The sequence below is a fragment of the Haliaeetus leucocephalus genome, unplaced genomic scaffold, assembly GCF_000737465.1.
Source record: "Haliaeetus leucocephalus isolate CR32 unplaced genomic scaffold, Haliaeetus_leucocephalus-4.0 Scaffold92, whole genome shotgun sequence".
NCBI classification, from domain to species: domain Eukaryota; kingdom Metazoa; phylum Chordata; class Aves; order Accipitriformes; family Accipitridae; genus Haliaeetus; species Haliaeetus leucocephalus.
In genome coordinates, this window is record NW_010972528.1 from 5472479 (window position 1) to 5492632 (window position 20154).

The 20154-nt window shown below is 36.1% G+C and overlaps 1 protein-coding gene across 5 annotated transcripts in view; it reads right to left on the minus strand.

The window, feature by feature from the left end:
- FTO (fat mass and obesity associated) overlaps nucleotides 1-20154 on the minus strand; it is a 259203-nt gene that overhangs the window by 214311 nt on the left and 24738 nt on the right. The gene's annotated exons all lie outside the window — the stretch shown is intronic.

The window sequence follows — 20154 nt, forward strand, 5'->3', positions numbered from 1 at the left end:
TATAACATGCTGCTCATCTCTTATGCAAGAAGCTGTCACACAGATGTCAAAAACATCAAGCTACTCACAAATACCTCCAAAAAGTAAAAAAAGACAAAAACTGACTATCTGGCTATACCAGCTGGCTGATGTATAAGTCTAAGCACTGTTACATAAACATTGCTTATAGGCTCTAACACATAAACACTTAAATAAATAAAAAAAAAAATTGCCTTTACTTGAAGGTATCAGGCAACTTAAAAAGCATTTTTGTAAATTTGATTTTCACATTTTAAAAATTATTAACAGTGTAACCGTTTATTTAGGTACCAGTATTAGGTTTCTTACACTTTAAAAACCAATGTGGTTTTTATATATACATTAGTGATGCCAATACAAGAAAGACAATCTTATGTGCAGCATCCCTATAACATCATTATGCACTGTGCACTGCTCAAGAAACCTTGTTAAGTGTGGTACTTGGGCCTTCAGAAAGGAGAAAATCTCTGCAAATATCTAATTTTGTAGGCTGCTGTGAGTGTTAATAGATCTATTTTATCTGACTCTGGAATAAATACCAGAAGCACTAATGCCCAATTTTAGAGTGTGCAATGAACTTCCTGCAGACATTAACAATCTCCACTCATTTATTAGTAATAAATGGGTTTATTAATGAGAAGGTTGGTTGTAAAATTCAGCAAGTGGAATAGCAAAAATTGGAATCTCTCAATCACTATACATAACATTTGTATTTTTTTTTTCCTAAGTTTCTTCATGGCAATAGAAGTAATGTATTGTACGTTACAGAGCAGAAGTAGTAATAGAAACACAGCTAATACACATCAAAGTCACAGACCAAAATGCAGTTACGTTACACACATGTGGTTTGTTGTTTTCAAATTAAGTGATATAAGGGAAAGATGGGACTTAATGACATTTTCTGGCCAAGAAGCATGACAGTGTAAAAATTTTTGCAGCTGACATATTTCCCTACAGGGTGTCAATACCATTCTCAAAAGGTTTCATTTCTCTCTTAACTGTAAGACCAAACTTCAATATCTAGGCTACAAAGGCTTGTGAAGGCCTTACATGTTTCAAACATAGAATTCCCCTTAGTTTCATCATCAAACAAGTCAGAAGACAATAGTAATTTTCCCATTTACAGATCATTGTCTTGGCTGAAACAATGTATTATAAAAACTAATTTTACTGAAATCACATTGAAATTAGTTCTAACAATAAATTTAAAGCTGCAGTGTCACAACAATTTCTAACACATAAAAACACTGAAAACATTAAGAAGCAAAAGTCTGGGGTTTTTCCCCCACTACGCAGCATAAAGCACAGTGTAGAATTTCTTGAAGAAATTGCATTTGTTAACACAAGGGAGACTTAAGTCAATGCAAGTAGCATTCACCTCTAAACAGATAACCCTGTTTGCTGCCCTGCATTTCATCTGAATTTGGGGAAAACGTCAGCTTCGCTACACCAAGTAATCTCTCTGGACCTGGAGCAGCATCCCATACTGGTGTAAAAAGTCAGTCACACAATTCCAAGAGATGGACAGATAAAACAGTGCCTATGAAACATTTAAGGAAATTAGGTTTTAGTTATACAACAAGATGAGCAGTTAAAATATACACTTTATTCAAACTAGCAGACTGCCAAAAAACATGACTGTTACTCACTATTGTGGAAAAGTCTACCTCCTAATTCCCTAAAAAAAATTTTTTTCAGAAAAGACAGTATTTTGAAACTTCTAACAGGCACATTTCTGACCTCTGAGGGGATACAAGCAACCTTTTTTTCAGCCATTGATTACTTACTCTCACCTTACAATCAGCATTATGCAGAATGAAGCAAAAGACAAATCATGCTATGGAAAAGATACATGAAAGACGACAATTCAAACAAAAAACGAATATCTCACTGTTACATTTAACTTCCTATTTTAACAATTCTTAGATATTTATTATTTACAAATATTTCATATACACATCACACTAGGGAACAACCATTTTTAATACTCTGCGGATGGCTGAGAACTGGCTGGACTCTTTGATCTACATTTCAGGCAAGCTGGTGCTTGCCTAATGCAGAGAAAACTGTACAACAAGCAAAACAATTCTACGTACTCATACACACTCTTCCTTGCAAAATAATTGAATTTTCTGATTCACTGCCTGACTCATGTTACCGTGACTCAAGTCCCACTTAATGTTGCCTTAATTTCATTGGGTCAATGATGTCTGTGGTTTTTTTATTTATAAAGAAAGATTGAAAATGCTCCTCATTTTTACTCCCCTCCACCCCCAGCAATCTTACAGCAAAGAGAGGTAAAAGAAAGCTAGACATTTTATTCAGGCTGAATTTTATCTATCTCATGTTTAGATCTGACAAATAATCTTACTGAAGCTAAAGGAGGGAACAATATACTGCAAATATACTGTGAGTGCAAAAGGAAGGCCTGGTAGCTTTGAAACATCATCTCCACTCACAGCCTACAAAAGCCCTTCTGCCTTAACTCCTTTCATTAGAAGTTCTTAAAACATTGGCCAATTTTTTCATCCTAAGAAGTTTTGCTAATTGCCTGCTGAAGTTTTTACACTTTTGAGAATACTGACTCGGGACCAGAACTAGTAAACCAGTTAAGTTTTTTTGTTTTCAATACAATCCAATGTGTTTGCAGAAATTTCTGGGGCAGCTCCTAAAAAAAGGGCCTCTATTCAAAGCATAAGAAGGTATCATATCTACCTCCAATACTGTTTTTCCCAATAGTCTTTTGTTTTCCAAAAGGTTATCAGGTTTAGCAAGGCACTGAGAATCAATATAGTCATGAAAGAAAGATTTGAATCAGAAGTTCAGATGCAAACCTTTGGTTTTCCAAAAATCCCTCCTCTCTATTAGCTTTTTCCCCATGTAAGAATGTACATTAGGGCCCATGTTTCTCTTTCATTCTTTTTGTTTTTAGTCAACTATAACAAAACGTGGACTTCTTTCAAGTCATGCATGAAGAAAAGGGCTAGTGCTCTGAAGTGAGAGCTCAATGGCTTCATAAAGGAGGAAGATTAAATACTTTATATAGTAAAAATATTGTGACACAATACTAAGAGCCCATTTAGAAAAAAGCCACCATTTTACAGGAACTTCCACAACCTTACCTCCTAACATTCTTTCACATGTTTTTAAAAAATAGAAAAATTTTAAAGTAAGAGACACACCAAATTTGGGATAGTTTTGTAAAGAAGAAATGTGATTTTGAAGTTAACATTTGTTTAAACTACAACGCTTTCTAAGTGTTAGCTATTAAAACTTCATAGCAATCAAGATCATTCAAGTGGCTCACTAAAACCAGCTATGTCAGAAATGATCCTAGAGTAATAAAAAAATACATTCTAAATGCACTATTACAGCTTTTTTGCCTCCATTATCACATATATTAATTTCAGAAATTTTTTTCTTCAAATTATTTCTGTAAACTCCACTCATTATTAAAAGATCTTAAGGGACTGGCCAATTTTCCAGCACCATTTACTCACATTAAAAAGTTACATTTCCAGGTTACCCTTCATTACGCTCAAGTCTTACCAAAAGCTTTGTCCCTACTACATTCTCTCTATAATCCAGCCTGTCAAAAATACTGGCAGACATATGACCATACTGTACCACACTTCACATACTACAGCTCCCCCCCAGCCCCAATACTACATGCCAAAAACATTTTCATATTAAGGACAAAAACTTGCAGTATTATTATTATTCTATATAAACTCATATTAAGATTATCTATGACTCTCTAACAATATTTAATAGCCCATAAATCCATTTCCTAACTATACTACAATAAAGCATGCAGGTTATTTAATATGACTATTGTGCATCTTGCTCTCCCACTGAACAAACCAGTCCAGTTACAGAAGTAGTAGAATGCAGTTCAAGTGATCCGGTCACGAAAAAAAATTATATAACTGTATTGGGCCTCGCTGAGATGACGTCAGTTCTCCCCATTAGCAGCCCTCATAGTGCTGTGCTCTGCATTGGCAGCTAGAAAGGTGTTGATAACACACCAGTGTTTTGGCTACTGCTGAGCAGTGCTGGCACAGCATCAAGGCTGTCTCTCCAACGTTTTTGCCCCCCCTCCACCTTAATGGCAAGCTGGGGCAGGGCAAGATCTTGGGAGGGGACATAACTGGCACAGCTGACCTAAACTAACCAAATGGATATTCCACCCCACATGACATCAGCTCAGCTATAAAAGCTAAGTAAAGGGAGATGGAAGGGGGAGCATTCTTTATTTACATTTGTCTTCCAGAGCAACTGCTATGAGTGCTAAAGCCCTGCTTCCCAGGAAGTGGCCAGACATTGCCTGCTGCTGGGAAGTAGAGAATAAAATCTTTTGTTTTCCTTTGCTTTTGCTTTATTAAACGGTCCTTATATTGACCCGCGAGCCTTTTGTTATATTTTCTCTTCCCTGTCCAGTTGAGGAGGGGGAGTGATAAAGAAGCTTTGGTGGGCACCTGGCCTCCAGCCAGGGTCAACCCACCACAATAATGAACAATCTGCTGTAATGCAAAGACCTCAGGTCTAACACCAGTATCTGTAACTGAGCAGATGTCTAAAAGACTGTTTGATAGTCTTTCCTGCAAAGGTACTGTTTGGCTTTGCTTACTAATTTCAACCTCTCTTACCCTTTCTCATAAATCAGCAGCCCCAGATTTTGGTTCACACACACATACAGACCAGTCATGCATATGCACAGCATACTTGACTGATGTAACTGAACTAAGAGTTAATATATGCATTGAAGCAGCTTAGCAATGTGTGAAAAACATCTTTGCTAACAGTATCCCCTCTCTCCCCACCTTGACGTGTTAAGGTCTCCTTAACTGTTGTTTTAACCTACAGGAACATTGTTCCTTTGGCCAGTGGCTGTTAATGGAACAGAACTGGCAATTTTCTTACCCAGCTGAGTGTAGATTTGTCACACACAGATTAGCACTTTAAGTAATCATAATATAAAACTGAAATGATAAATTGTTCAAATACAGCTACTTTTTGCTGACAAAATGCCCCTAAGCCTCCTCAGTATACCTGTCAATAAACATTGTTCCATCGTTTGTGCATTCTTTTCCAGCAGGTACCAGTTGGTAAATGGATCAGCTGTATTAGGTGAGAAGTAAGAACATTCAAATTTTGTTTGAAAATAATGATCAAGTTTCAATCAGATCTCCAGTTCTTCAGTTTGCTTCTTAAACATATGGACACAAGACCATGCATGCACCTAAGAAAACGTTCAAAACAGTGGATACTTTTAGATCAACATGTTCGTGAATCACAAGGAATAGATAAGGACACCGGGCCACTTCCGCATGCCATTCTTTGCATAGTTTCACTGAGAAATAGGCAAGAGTTGCTGAGAAACTATATTTCTTAATCAAGCAGTTCTTAACCAGCTCACCTCTAAAGAATGAGCAGACAGAAACCTTAGTGACTGTCACCAATAATTGATTCTGCATGATGTAGCAAATATACCCCTATACACCCAGTCCCAAGAAACCATGTGGGTTTGACCAGTAGTGAAATACTAAGCACCAATCCTTTAACAGTGAAAAGACTAAATAAAGCTTAAAAACAGATAAAATAGAACCATAGATTATAACAAGCATTAATGTTGAAACAAGGATACATTTGCCATTGCTGTCTGTAGACCTCTCATGTTTTAATGACACTACAAAGTTATTGGTGGTACCTTACTTTTACTGAAGTCTATCACCAGAACGTAGGGTGCTAGAGCTGCGCAGCCTTAGGAGCTGCATACTGTGCTTATGAACAGGAAATATATTGCATGCTTGTTTTGGCTGAGATAGAGATAGTTTTCTTCATAGTAGCTACGTGTTGGATTTGTGCTGAAAAGTGTTGATAATACAGGGATGTTTTTGTTACTGCTGAGCAGTGCTTACACAGAGCCAAGGCCTTTTCTGCTCCTCACCCCACCCCACCAGCGAGTAGGCTGGGCGTGCGCAAGAAGTTGGGAGGGGACACAGCCGGGACAGCTGACCCCAACTGACCCAAGGGATATTCCAGACCATAGGACAGCATACAAAGCTGGGGGAAGAAGGAAGAGGGGATGTTCGGAGTTAGAGCGTTTGTTGTCCCAAGTCACTGTTACACGTGATGGAGCCCTGCTTTCCTGGAGATGGCTGAACACCTGCCTGCTGATGGGAAGCAGTGAATGAATTCCTTGTTTTGCTTTGCTTGCGTGCACAGCTTTTGCTTTACCTATTAAACTGTCTTTATCTCAACCCACAAGTTTTCTCACTTCTACCCTTCTGATTCTCTCCCCGATCCAACTGGGGTAAAGTGAGTGAGCAGCTGTATGGTGCTTAGCTGCTGGCTGGGGTTAAACCGCGATGTAGTGACATGGTGCTGTTTCTCCTTGAATGGCCCAAGGAAACAGAAAGAAACATTAAGAATCACCACAACATTTTGGGAAGCACTGCATATCTACAACGTGGAATTGTACAGCCTTCACTGGGGTATAATACCTAATTCGTGTAGCAAAGCAAGAGCAAACACGCTGACCAACAACCAGAGAATTAACCAAGGACCTCCAGAATGAGAACCAAGGGCTGACACAGCTTGAGATACTGATTCAGAACCTTTGCAACAGGCTTGTAACTTCCATAGATGTAGACAGACAAAGAATTTTCACACACACACACACCAGCAGGTCACACTAATACAGTTTTTCAGAACCACCAGCAAGATCAAAGATGCGATTAATTTTCTTGCAGCTTTTCATCATTTCCAGAAAATAATGAGCCTTTCAGCGTTTCTGGTCTCTCTATATTTTTGATAGGTAATGGTAGAAGTATCCAATGTGTAATAAGGATACTTAAAAAAAGGGGAGGGGGGATTTTAAGTTGTGAAGCATCACTCAGAAGAAGCAGCAGTCAAAAGTAAAGTGAAAAGAAAATGGATACTTGAAAAAAAATAGATATTTCCTTAAATACTTAAGTTTAGTATCAAGTGTGGTTTCCAAAGTCCCCTTGATAACACGGCTGAAGATAGTGTTAATGTAGAAAGAGCAGGTGCTAAGTGCAAATGCTTGTGCCATGCAGTCGCCTACAAGGAAGATCAATAAGGAGCTAGAGCATTAAATTTCACATACTGTAACTGTCATGCCCACTACACAGTATTTGAACATCCTCGTAGGCTGTTACAAAATTGTTGACTCTTGATATTTTTTACAGAACTAAATTATTTTCCAGAGATTTTATTAGCACAATAAGCACTATGAAAGTATAAAAGCACTTACAAACTTTGTGAAATTTGAAGACCTTTACAGCCTTCCAAGGTATCATATTTGATTATTTAACTGTATTCTTCACTCTGGAATGGAAAGACAGGAAGATAGTTGAAAGCCTTAAAGATAAAAGGAAATGTATTCCAGGAACACTTTTCTTTTGTGTTAGTCACATTTCACCAGATACAGAGCTGATGTATTTTAAAGGAGGTATTTACAAGATAATTCTTGAGAGTATATGCCACAATTAACAAAATCACTGCAGACAGAACACAGAGGAAGGGGTATGCTAGGTCCCCTGGGTTCAGCTGCAGAATCAGCACCATGCTTCCTGCCTCTGCTCTTCAATCTTTGCGATTTGTCCTTTTCAAGGACATGATAAACACAGATTTTCCTTCAAACATTTCCCACACTAGAGGAGCCTTTGAGCAGAAGCTTTGTGCAATTCCCCCTCCTCTCCCCAAAACAATTTAAAGGCAACCATCAGTGATTTGTTATCGTGGTTACAACAAATTTGGTGTCATACGAACTGTCAACATATTTCCAAAACAGCACAACCATTGAGATGTTATTTTTGAAGGTACACAGGAGTACAATGTTAATACAGTTGCATCATTTTTTACAAATTATTTTCAAGGGCATAAAAATTACAGATCACACTATGTACACAAATTTAACATATGTGTCAATATTTGTACAAGAGTACTCAAGTGCCAAAAAATGCAATTTGTAACATTTTAAATATATTTATAAGAGTAACCTGTGTAATAAATGCACAGACATTGTTTTGTATTTATAACATAATAATTTCCTAATTTTGCATAAACTACACCATTGGTCAAATGATGATAACAACACTCACTTAGAAAAACCTATAAACTGCAGTTGTTGCCTCAATTTCATAATAAGACAACTGTTAATGAAACACTGTTGAAATTTGGCATATAAATTCAAGAAGGATATTGCTATATGGGGTTTGCTGAGAGAAAGGGGGGTGTTTGTAACAAAATTATTTAAAGAAAAAACCTCATAGCGAACAATGCAAATGTACTGAACAATTCAAACTCAGTTAATTTTGTTTCGTTTGAAGGCTTTGTTTTGTTCATAGCCTCTCGAACAAGCCACACCGGGAACAGAAAGCTAACATTTAACATTGAAGTTGGCAGAGAACGATTAGCAAAATTCAGGGTCTGAAAGAAGGTTAGGCAAGTTCAGACCAGAAACAGGGAGCACAATTTAAAAGAAAGGATAATTAACCATTGGAACAGATCACCACTGTGCAAGATGAATTCTCCTTCCTGGGTATTCTTTTTTATATCAAGTTTGGATGTTTTTTTAAATGACACATTTTAGTTCAGTGGTTCCCAAATTGTTTAGACCAGCAGACTACAATGAATAAACCCTACTTGCTTAAGAAGTTCTGCACATACAGCCTAACCAAATAAACTGGAGGCAGTAGATCCACACTAACTGAAAGTTTGATGCATCTCACTCCTCGGTTTGGTTTTGATTCATCACTTTGCCAGTCACCAGTGGTCAGGGAATCAGAAGACCCTGGTCTACTTCTGTAAGAATGTATTTTACTGAAGTCCTAAAGCTGGTGTTAGAAATTCTCTTCTGTCTCACAACTCATACAAACTTAGACAAGAGTTTGTCGGGATCTGTATTTCATAGTACTTGGAACATTTACAGTACTATCATAAGGCTAAACAACCACAGCTAAAGGAAGGACTACTCAATTTTCTTTCACTCACATTTTATTCTTAAACTGACTTTGCATAATTTAAAGACTAAGCTTAGGGTATACTAAGAGATGAAATACAAGAGAGCACTAATCTGCGATGAAAGAAGTAGATCTTTTAAGCCATTTCCTTTGTGCCAAAGCAAGGCAAGTTTCCTAATGCAAATCAACATTTTGTTTAATACATTTCTTGAGGAAACTTAAGAACTGTTACTTTTTCAATTAATTCTGTTGTAATAAAACAATCCTAACTCTTGCAAAGGCTAATACTGAATTTCCAGTTTTCATTTTTGTTACTTCCATATACAGACCTTATTTCTTCTTAACTTTTTCCCTCACTTGCAATGGTCAGGTGTAATTTTGCAGAGCAGCACCACTCCACTAAAATGGATATGTACAAAAATTATTTCTTATGTCTTCCATGTGTATTTCTTCAGGGAAACTTGTCTGTCCTTTCTCCCCATACACTTATATTCCTAACTGGTCTAAGAGTCTAGATAGTCCTGCTACTATCACTATCTGTCATTTGTGAATGTGAAGTAGCACAGTAGTGACAAGTCTTTGTAAAAATCATGTCTTCCCTTCTCCATGCTATTCTCAAATACAAGCTGGATTTCTGAAGGTGAAAAAGAGAGAGGCTGGCAGAGAGAGGACCATTCCAGATTTCAATGCAACTCTCCTTTGTCCTATTTGCTCCCTTCTGCTGAAAAAAAAAAAAAAAATCCTAGACTTATACTACCGCATATTCTTACTGCCAAATTTATCAACCAAACAATTCCTACAAAGAGTACTAACTCATTCTAGAATGGTTTGGATTCGTTGTCTAAACAAAGGAAGAAGAGAGGCAGCCATACTGATCCATAACAGATACTAGAGCTGTACCAGGCTGATAGGAAAATACTGACGTGTTTAATCAACTGCATGGTAACATTCAAAACTGAATCCATGAAATGACCCAATAAAGAAAAAGCACCAAATAGTCTCTGACTGTCTTTTTAAGTAAATATTTGTCTATGTTATATAAGAACATCATCAAAAAGCCCACAGGTAAATTAGTACAAGGGCAGGAACAGGAACAGTGAGGAGAGGTAAAAACCCTTTATAAAAAGAGATATGCACACACACACACAAATCCTAATATGGAAGTACAACTTGACAAAGAAAAGGATTGTTCTGAACTAGGATAAAATTAAAGGCACGCAGGCAAGTCTGTCCAAATGGAAATATTGTGGACAACTTAAAATTCTAAACTCTCTTGATTCCTTCGAGGATATGTCAAAGACAAAAATAAGTAAATTTCATTTCCTTCAGAGTGTCTACAAGGACTGGAGTCAACCATTTCATAATTTTATACAGTGGTTTTATATGTTGGGGTACTCTCAACCTGAAATTCAAAAATCTAGGCCACTCTTTTTGACACATAGTATGCATGTCTGTGTTAAAACCATCTGAGTGACAGCAGCTCAGATGCATTAATAAGGGAGGCTGAGGGCAAGGAACTGACATTAAGAGAAAGCTGCCAGAGCCACCTTTGTTCTTATTTGCTGGCTTAACATGCTGTATTACTTCCCCTTCTACAATGGAGTTGCTTCAGCGGTAACTAGAATTCAAGAAGGGCTGGATGAAAAAAGAATGAACAATACAGTATTTTAAAAAAAAAAAGGAAGGATTTTAAAATTCAATAGTATCAGACAACTGCAAGAGCTTATGACCAACACTTAACGCTACATATGCTGCAATTCCCTTCTAAACTAGAAGTGACAAAGGTTTGATGGTCTCCATGCAGAGCTGAGCTTCCATATGACAAATGTCTCAAATCACTGCTACTTGAATTAACTCATTATATAGGAATTTCATTAGATTTTCACTTAGGGAGTTGACCTAAAATAGACTACCTTTACGTAATAATTCTGGGAACCCTTAACTCTATCTGTCCTTGCCACTGCATTTGGAAAGAACCATGACAGGGATCCCTACCACAGCATTTATTCAAGGACCTTTTCTTTTTATTTCCATCAGAACAATTTTCAACATATTCACTCATTTCCAGCTAGTAAAGTGCAAAAAAAAGTAAGACGTTTAACTCGGGCTGCCCACCTGCATTTTCAAACTAAGCAGAGTAACTGAACATCATGACAGGAGAAAGATCACCTTTAACATACATATGAGAATTGTTCCCCTAGAACAAAGTACAGCGATCTGTACCAAACTTCATGAAGCATTACAACAGGCTTCTAAAGCATGCCATTGTTAAAAGACAGTGTACTCTAATTCCTATAGCTCCTCGTTCAATTTCTTTTGTTCTTTAAGTTGACAAGTTAACTGTTGTGTGCTTACAAGTTTTCAATAGCCTATTACAAAAAGACTCAAATTTGTTTGCATTACACACCACAGGGATTAAAAAGGAGTTAATATGTATCTATTCAAAACTATTGTGCAGAAAATAGCTGTGTTGTACAGGGCTTAGGCTGTGACCCGCTTAACTTTATTCATAGAATGCGCAATCCATCACGTACAAAAACACAGAGGAAAATGTGAGGTGTTAGTAAGTACTGCTGTTAGTGAGAAATTCTGCTAATTATTACACCAAATAAGCATAGTCAACAGGCCAGAGCTGTAAGAGGGCATGTTTCAGGGCATTAAATGGCTGCTTTGGATGGAGATGAATATATTACACTATGCCCTTTAACAATAAAACAATTTCCCTGACACTTACAAATCCAGGCAGCTCTAGTAGCACAGATGAAGAGCTCAAGACTGTACTTGGCATACAACGATGTTTCAGTGCCACCTAGTGACGTGCACTTTAACTTTATTGTCTCTTAAGATTTATAGTACATGAAAAGTTCAAAAGCTAATTCAGCTCAAGTGTGGAGTTCGCACAGTACCAAAGAGAAGCCTTACTCTTTGCCAAGAAAAGACAGACAAAAAAGGTCATGATGAGAAACTCCTCCCCTTTCTTTATAACTAAAATATAGGCTTCCTTGAATAGCTAATGAAGCATTACATACGTTTTTATTATGGGCTGCTCTTGCAGTCAAAAAAAAACCCAAACCAAACCCAAAACCCCAAACCAAAACAAAAAAAAAAAAGAGAAAAACCTTGCAGGAAAGGACAAAACCTGGTATATTTTAAAGCTTACACTATGCACAGGAACGTTTAGATAGCTTGGATATTTTATGAAATTATTTTAGGAGAATATTTCACCAACTTAATTTTCAAAATTATTTTTTCCCATGTTTGAATGGACTTTATTTATTATTATTGTTTTCATCTGGAGTGCTTTCACAGCTTAAAGTGTTTTGGAGACTGTAAACTTTGCACATTCATTCCTTGTTTGCATTTTGACACTGTATGCTTCTGCTACCACGTTTATTATCACCTCAGTGGAGATTACAGCTATTTCACGTATCCGTTATCTTGTTGCACATCTACTGATTAGTACTGCAGTTGAATGTTTAGGTTGATGCAAACTAACCAAACTTTGCAGTGCAACCTCACCCAAGAAAAGATGTGAAAAGGCTGAAATATATTTTATGCTGAATATAAATTAATGTATGTATTCAGTACTGGCACAATTGTCTACCAGTACAAAAAAAAATTAAAATGATAAATTTACATGCTTAGATCAAGTTAAAAGCATAAATTGCAAAAAAAGATGCTAATATAATCCCTGACGTTAGTCTCTGCATTTTTATTTCACAAGATTTTTACAGGAAAATGCAAGTATAAGACTTTATGTTCACTAGTCATTTAGCACATGGACACCATTTATTTATGGGCACTTTACATACAAATGAATAAAATAAAAATTCTGCATCTGAACCCTACATCTATCCTCATGAAATGGATAGCAACATATTAATGCTTTATAGTACTAATTTCAGTAGAAAACCACCCTCAACAAAGCTGCTTCCTATTAAATTGCCACTTCAAGCGCCTCATGACTCTATATTTCGTGTTCTTAGCTTCATTAAGCTAAATGAAACTAATATTTTAGGGTATATTTTTGAACTGCATACTACAGAACAAGAAAACAAAATCTGAAAAAAATCTAAAATCCCCACAAGGCAGACTTACTATTATAGGAGGACACTAAATGCCTGTTCTGATTGAAAAATAACCTCTATCACAAAATTTAAAGAAAGATGCTTAGAGACTACTTTACAAATAATTTCTCCAAATTCTGAAGCAGCAAGAAGTATGAGGGTGAAGAATGAAGAGGAGGAATAATGGCTTTTAAAACATTGCTCATGAAAACATTATACAACTACACTTGCAGAATGAGTTTGTCTAATGTAATTTCCCTACCGCAAACTCAGTGAAATCAAAATATAAGATTTTAGTAAGGTTTTGCATGTGTTCAGATCCTGACTATTACAGGGTCTGGACCTTGAAGATTATATGATGAACAAAGTATCATCTTCTTTTATGTACCTTCATCAAAAAAAACACTGAAATTATGTGCAATGAAAGAAGATTCTCAAGTTAAAATTCTCACCTTGATGGTTAGATTAAGAGAACACAGCCATGTGAATGAAACCTTCTATTCTATTAGGCAAATAGTTATGATGTAAAGTGCCTAGATACTGCAGGACTAAAAAGCCCTTAGAAATCCAGCTGGGAAAAGCTTCACTCAGTGAGTGGGCAGCACATTATAACTAAGTTTGGAAACCTCTACTGCAAATATACTTTAGATGTTTTAATCTATACCCTGCCTTAGGACCTAAACTGCTGCCACAAGAATCAATATTGTCCCTACTTTAAATAACAAATAAAAAAGGAAGATAATCTTGTTCCTTACATGTCATATAGAATTCTACTCATGGCTTCTCAAATTACACTTCCAGCTTCAAAGAATGTACTTCTACTTCTTGGAGTACTTTCACTGGTATCACATCTTGTAGAGCTTAAATGAGGAGACTGTGCTGATACAATGCAATGAACAACGGTATAACAGTTAAGGAGCTGTGAAGTCCACAAGAGAAAGAAGGCAGTATTAACAGCAAAAAACAACTGTAACTCCCTGTATAACATAGCAGGGGAAAAAAAAAAAAAAAAGTCCAAAGTTTGATGATCGCTGAATTATATTATTATTGTCCAAGCTTTATAAGAATCTGTCATATTTTATTGCTTTTACAAGAATAATTCATTTTATCTACCAGAGTTGTGTGAGAAAGAAAAAGGATTTAAACTAGAGTAACTCCTGGTCATGTTAGACACTGTCATCCAAAACCATCCCCAACTACTACTTGCCTTGAGAAATACATGTAGATCTTCTACTCCAAAATAGGTATCTTTTCTTAAGGATCCTGAGATGCGCAGCCCTCTGAAAGCCAGGGGTATGCTACTCTACTAGATACCAGATGAAATCTTAAAGTTAACTGCTGCATAATTTCCAATTCTTGACATCCAAAAAGCAAACAAGAAATATGGGGCAAGTTTTAGACAGTGGAATGAGCCCACCTGGGCTTCTATTCAGTCCCCATTCAAAACATCTATGCTCACATCCACTAGCATCAAGTTATCAGCATTCTAGCTCTGTAGTCCACATCAATTTTACAGCCACAAAGGAATGCTTCTCAGAACAGCTATCACCTGCAAAACTTTTTACTTCAAAGAAAACTCATCCAAGAAGAGAACATGTCACATTACATTTCTGTCACATTCCTTTTATAAAACATGTAATTCACTTATTTGCAGGAATATAACATTTTTCCGCCTTGCAGTATACCAACCCTTTCCTCCAAAGGATTAAGATTCTTTCCTTAAAAGCTGGAAAAATGTATTTGCCCTTATACCTCAAAAAACGCTTGACTGACCAATGCTCAACTGGTCATATGCCTTAGATATTCCACATTCATATTCTCAGGGATGCTGATTACTTACAAACATTGAACCGCTACCCATGCTGAAGCCACCTGTAAGAAACCAATTACTAAGCATCTTTCCAACAAAAGCAGTAAGCAGGGGAAGAATTCTAAGCAAAAAAGTAAAACAAAGTTTCCAGTATCCACTTCCAAGGAATTATCTTTGTTGTTTTGTTTTAATATTTTTGTGGCAATCTCAGTGATGACAAAGCAACAAATTCTAAAATTATGGTCTATGTTCTCTTTTGCTATTACAAGAAAATGAGTATATGAAAAAGTGGCTTGATAGTACTCCATTTTACTTCATTTTCAATATTAATTTGCTTTAATTACATGACATGACAGATCATTAAATGCAAACAGGTTCACCATAGCAATACAGGCTTCATAGAGTATTTAAAAAAAAATTCAATTTACTGTCCCTTTGTTTTATTTCTTTCCTATAACTGAAAGCTGTTTGGAATGCATTAAGAAGCATAAGAACCTCTACCAAAATTCATCTATTCTTCAGTATAAAAATTGAGTTGTTATCCTATGCTTCTGATACCGTAATTTCCTTTAAAAATTACGTGGAATGTCAAGCATGACCTTAAAAAGTACCATGCAAACAATACCAACCGTTCTACAACCATAATTTGCAGATTCCCCCCCAAAAAAACCAAGGGCACATAAACAAGTGTCATGCACTTCAAGGACTCTGGACATGAATAAAATGGATTTATACCCATGAAACTGCTCAGCAGTGGAAAGGGCAGGAAGGAGAAGGATATTGCTTCTTGCTTTCATGAATTCTTTTGAGTACAGCCACAGTACAACTTTCTTTTGGACACAATTCTCAAGACAGCTCCTATATTAGAAAATCCAACATAAAACTAAGGTAAAGTAAAGCAGAATGATTCTGAGCTTCTAGTAATGTACAGGTCAAAATGTACTTTTGGTTGATATTAAACATTTGATTATTATCCAATTACTAATTCTTATTCCTGAACTTAGTAATTATTTTTATGTTATAGTAAGTATGGAGTGATATCAGCTCCAGGAGATTATACTGATGAGGTCTTGAAAACTGTCTTGTATGACAGTAAAGATTCACAGATTTTAAAGTGTCGTATAAAATCTGTAGACTGAAATACAGTAGTTGTGAGTCCCAAACAACTGCTTTTATAATATGCATCTTACAGAGAAATGCTGCTAGTTATTAACAGAAAGTTGTCCTATAGAAAGATATTACACTATATTACACTAGGTTTTATCCACCTTGTTACAGACAGTCTCTTTTTTTCTGTCAAGATGCTTTTGCTATATGTAAATATTTAATGTTATTACCATCATTCACTCAGTGCTCATATTGTCTGCTCAAGCATCTATTACTGTCTGCTAGATACACTTGAGGATAACATTTATTCGTGTCTACTGCTCAGTCACATGCAGGCCCTACTTCTCAAAGATTCTTCAAAGTTCAATAATTTATTAAACACTGCGCACAAAGGTCTGTATCATTTGCAAAAGCACCTAACTGTAGAGTATGCAAAACTAGGATTTTTCTTGTGCAAGTGTCTGCACTGAATGCATGGAATAGGCTATAGCAGTTTATACAATATGAAGACTGTACTTTTACTCAGGCTTCTGTAAACAATTTTAATTACAGAAATAAATTTTATGTTACCAGAACTCCCAGGTAAGAAATACAGATTTTATGAAGAGTATACTGAGTGCATTTTAGTTAACATAATTCTCTGAAAACAAATCAAAATAAACATCAGTGGTCAGTTTTACCCCTAGTTGTAGTTGCATGCATCACAATATTTTTGTATTTACCTAAATTCATAGTACTGTATGTAACAGATACATCACGTGTGTAATACAAGATTTTATCATCAATCTTATCACTTAATACACCTTCCAATAAAATACCTTAGAAATCAGATTTCCAAAACACTGAAGTCCTGTTAAGACAGAGAAGATAAATTGCTAGAGTCCTCAAAAGGCTTGCATAGGATTAAACAGGTATCTTCAAATCAGTCTCTCAGTTTGTATGTAAGAGAAATCTGGATATGAAATATATAAAATGAAGCATAATATTTCATAATCTATAGCCTTAATTTCACCTGCATACAAAACACCAAATGATGACAATACAGGAGTGACTGGGTTTTCAGAGTGCTTAAGGCTGGTCTGTTTGTTCAATCTTTTAAGACTTAAGCAGAAGCACCTAAGTAAGAAGAGCTTATAAAAGTCTCATTCAAAAGAGCAAAAGAGAAGCCTTTAACAAGAAAAATATTTGAAATATAATAGTGTTGTAATTTTTAAGGAGAATGTTGTTGTTGAAATAAAACAAAAATAATTAGCCATATGAGAAGCAGGATGGTCTCTCTAGTGGTCTGACACAAGTTGTTGCTTCAAATCTCAGTTTTAGTTTAGACAAAAGGGATTTATTTTTTTTAAGGAAACAGTAAGCATCACAAACAGACCATACTAGAATGTGCAAGACAGCACAATTATTTCTTCTATCCCAGTGGACCATCATCCTTTATGAACATATGACAAGATCCAGCTATTCATCAATGAGGGTAGAAGGGAATGAAAACATTGAATTCAAAAGATCTGCCTTTCAGTTAACATCCTTAATGTAAATTAAGGTTAAATGTGAATAAAATTAATATTTAATCACTGGAAAAACTTCCATTCCTTTCTTCTCTTTAAACACTAAAACTTAATTATAAAATAATGTAAAACAAGTGTAAATTTAAAAGAATCATTTTGAAGATTTGCATTAATAGTTCAAGACCTATTGACACTGAAGAAAAGAAGGGGAATCCCAACATTATGTTGCTTTAAAGTAACATGTGATTCTACTCCTTGCCAACAGACAGCAGGAGCCCAAAGACACAGGGGAGTGCTGCGATAGGGAAGAAGGGAGACAGCAGCATGGAATGGCATTGCAGGAGGACAGCATAGCAAGGCTAACCTAGGTTAAAAAGGCAGTCAAGTACAACTGCAGGAATGGGGGAGTGTTGGGGAGAAGAAACCCAATGTTCAAACTGCTAGAACAGGGTCTCAATATTCTGCTTCACATATCACCACGAAATAAAAAGTTCATGTCATACAGGGGCACAATCCAATATTTAATTATGATGCAGCATTACACACAGAAAATAGTGCAAAAATCAGGGAAAAAGAGCATCTGACATCAGCACAATACCTCTCCAAAGTCTTGCAGCTCTTACATAATCTAAACTACTCCCCTCTCAAACTTCCGATATGAAATCCCACACAAAGCGAATCCTATATGCCTTGTGGTTTTGCACATGGTGGTTACTGTTACGCAGTCTACATTTAACATCAGTTACCATGCCGTCACATCGGAAAGTTAGCAATTATTCTCTATTCTAACACAGAACTTTTTACATGGCAAAACCCAACATATAAAAGCTCAGAATTAGATAATTTTTATCTCCATGAAAGGCAGTTTGGCTGTAAATAACTGAAGGGGCTCACCTCACCATTCTTCTCTATGCAAACTTCAGACTAAACCCAGGTTAGAAGTTGTTTCCACAAACAGTAATGAAATTCAAAATCTCTCAAGTGTTTCCCATTCCTTCCTGGAACATAACTGAAACAATTTGTCACTTGCAAAAAACATACACAAGTGAAAGACAAGAGTGAGCTTTCAATGGGAAGCAGCAGTCACACAGGGTATGCATTTGAATGCTGAAAACCCAAATCCAAGAACTTCTTTCAAATCAGCTTTTGACTACTCTGAGTTGAAATCTTTATCTTCTTCTCTTACACCCTAGACTTCTGCCTGCACCTGCTAAACTTCTTTTGACTAGAATTCTCTTGAAGTTATAGCCTACTTCAAAAAATTTTGGCTTCTGTGAGGAGGCGGCATGTTCTGTGAAAAATGGTTATGTAAGTAACAGTGAATTCTAATATTAACATCATTCAACAAATAAATCCAGCAGCACTGTCTATCACTAAAGCATACCACTCAAAAGTTCGGTTTTACTAAAGTGAACACACCACTAATAGACACCATTGCTCAATCTCACAAACTGTACTCAAATATAATGCAACTTCTCCTGCCAAAGGGAAAACTCAAAATCAGTTGAGTATTAGGGTTAACCTTTCCAAATATGGACAAGCTCAGTTGCACTGTACAGCATATTTCTCCCTGGAACAAGCACAGGTGGTCATTTCATTTCTGCCCTGCTCAAGTCAAAGATAAGATGGATAGAAATATATGTATATGTATATGAAAAGTTGTTTTTAGCAAACAGCATCAAAATAAGAAAGAGGAAATTGATTATCTGCAAAATACTTTTTTCAGTACAAAGAACCCAACACTCCACTTTATTAGACTTGACTGTCACAATGCCAGTATTTCATTAAATCCCTTTTCGCAGTTATTTAACTTCTGCTAATAGATCTTTACTAATGCCCAGTAAAAGAAAGCAGTCTTATTTCCTTCCAAATAATAGGTTTTCTTGCCCATTTCTGCAATCACTTTGTTTACATGGACTTTGTTGACTGTATTCTACCACACAACATTTTAAAACCTGAATCCCAATCAGGGCTACCCTCATTAAAAATATGACCTTTCACCTTCTATGAAGCACTGCTAACATAAATTACATTTTGTTGTAGCCCAAAGGTGATAGAGATGAGAGTAGGATAAACAAGGTATAATACAAAAGCCAGTTGGGTCAGCCTTTCATTACAGCCCTTTCAAAAGCTATTAATCTCGCTTGTGGTCAGTAGGCTGAAAATAATTACTTCTCCTAACCTATATTGTACTCAAAAGTAGCAATAAGGACAGGTCATGCAAGACGCAAATAATTCTTGGTCCTCATAAAACCACTTCAAATGGTATTAGGTGAACATCATAGCATGTTACTTCAAATCTCACTGACAAGAGGAATCTCAACAATATCAAGTGTACGTTATGCTACGTCATATCAGCTGCATTTGGCCATAATATACGACAAAGAATGGATATTAAGCATGGTAAATTCAAAGCAACTATAAAATATGTCTTTAGCTTTTAAAATGCAAACAGAAGATGCTATTCATCAAGTTCAGCTTAATTTATCTTTCAAATCAGGGTCCACATTCAAAACAATACAAGAAGAAAAGAACCTTACTTATCTTCAGTCTACTTACTTAGTGTGTCTTGGTTGCCTTCTGACTTACAAGAATTAATACTTACCTTTATCACATTAAAAGAAAAAAAGATTCTCAGGTTGGTAGGAACATGA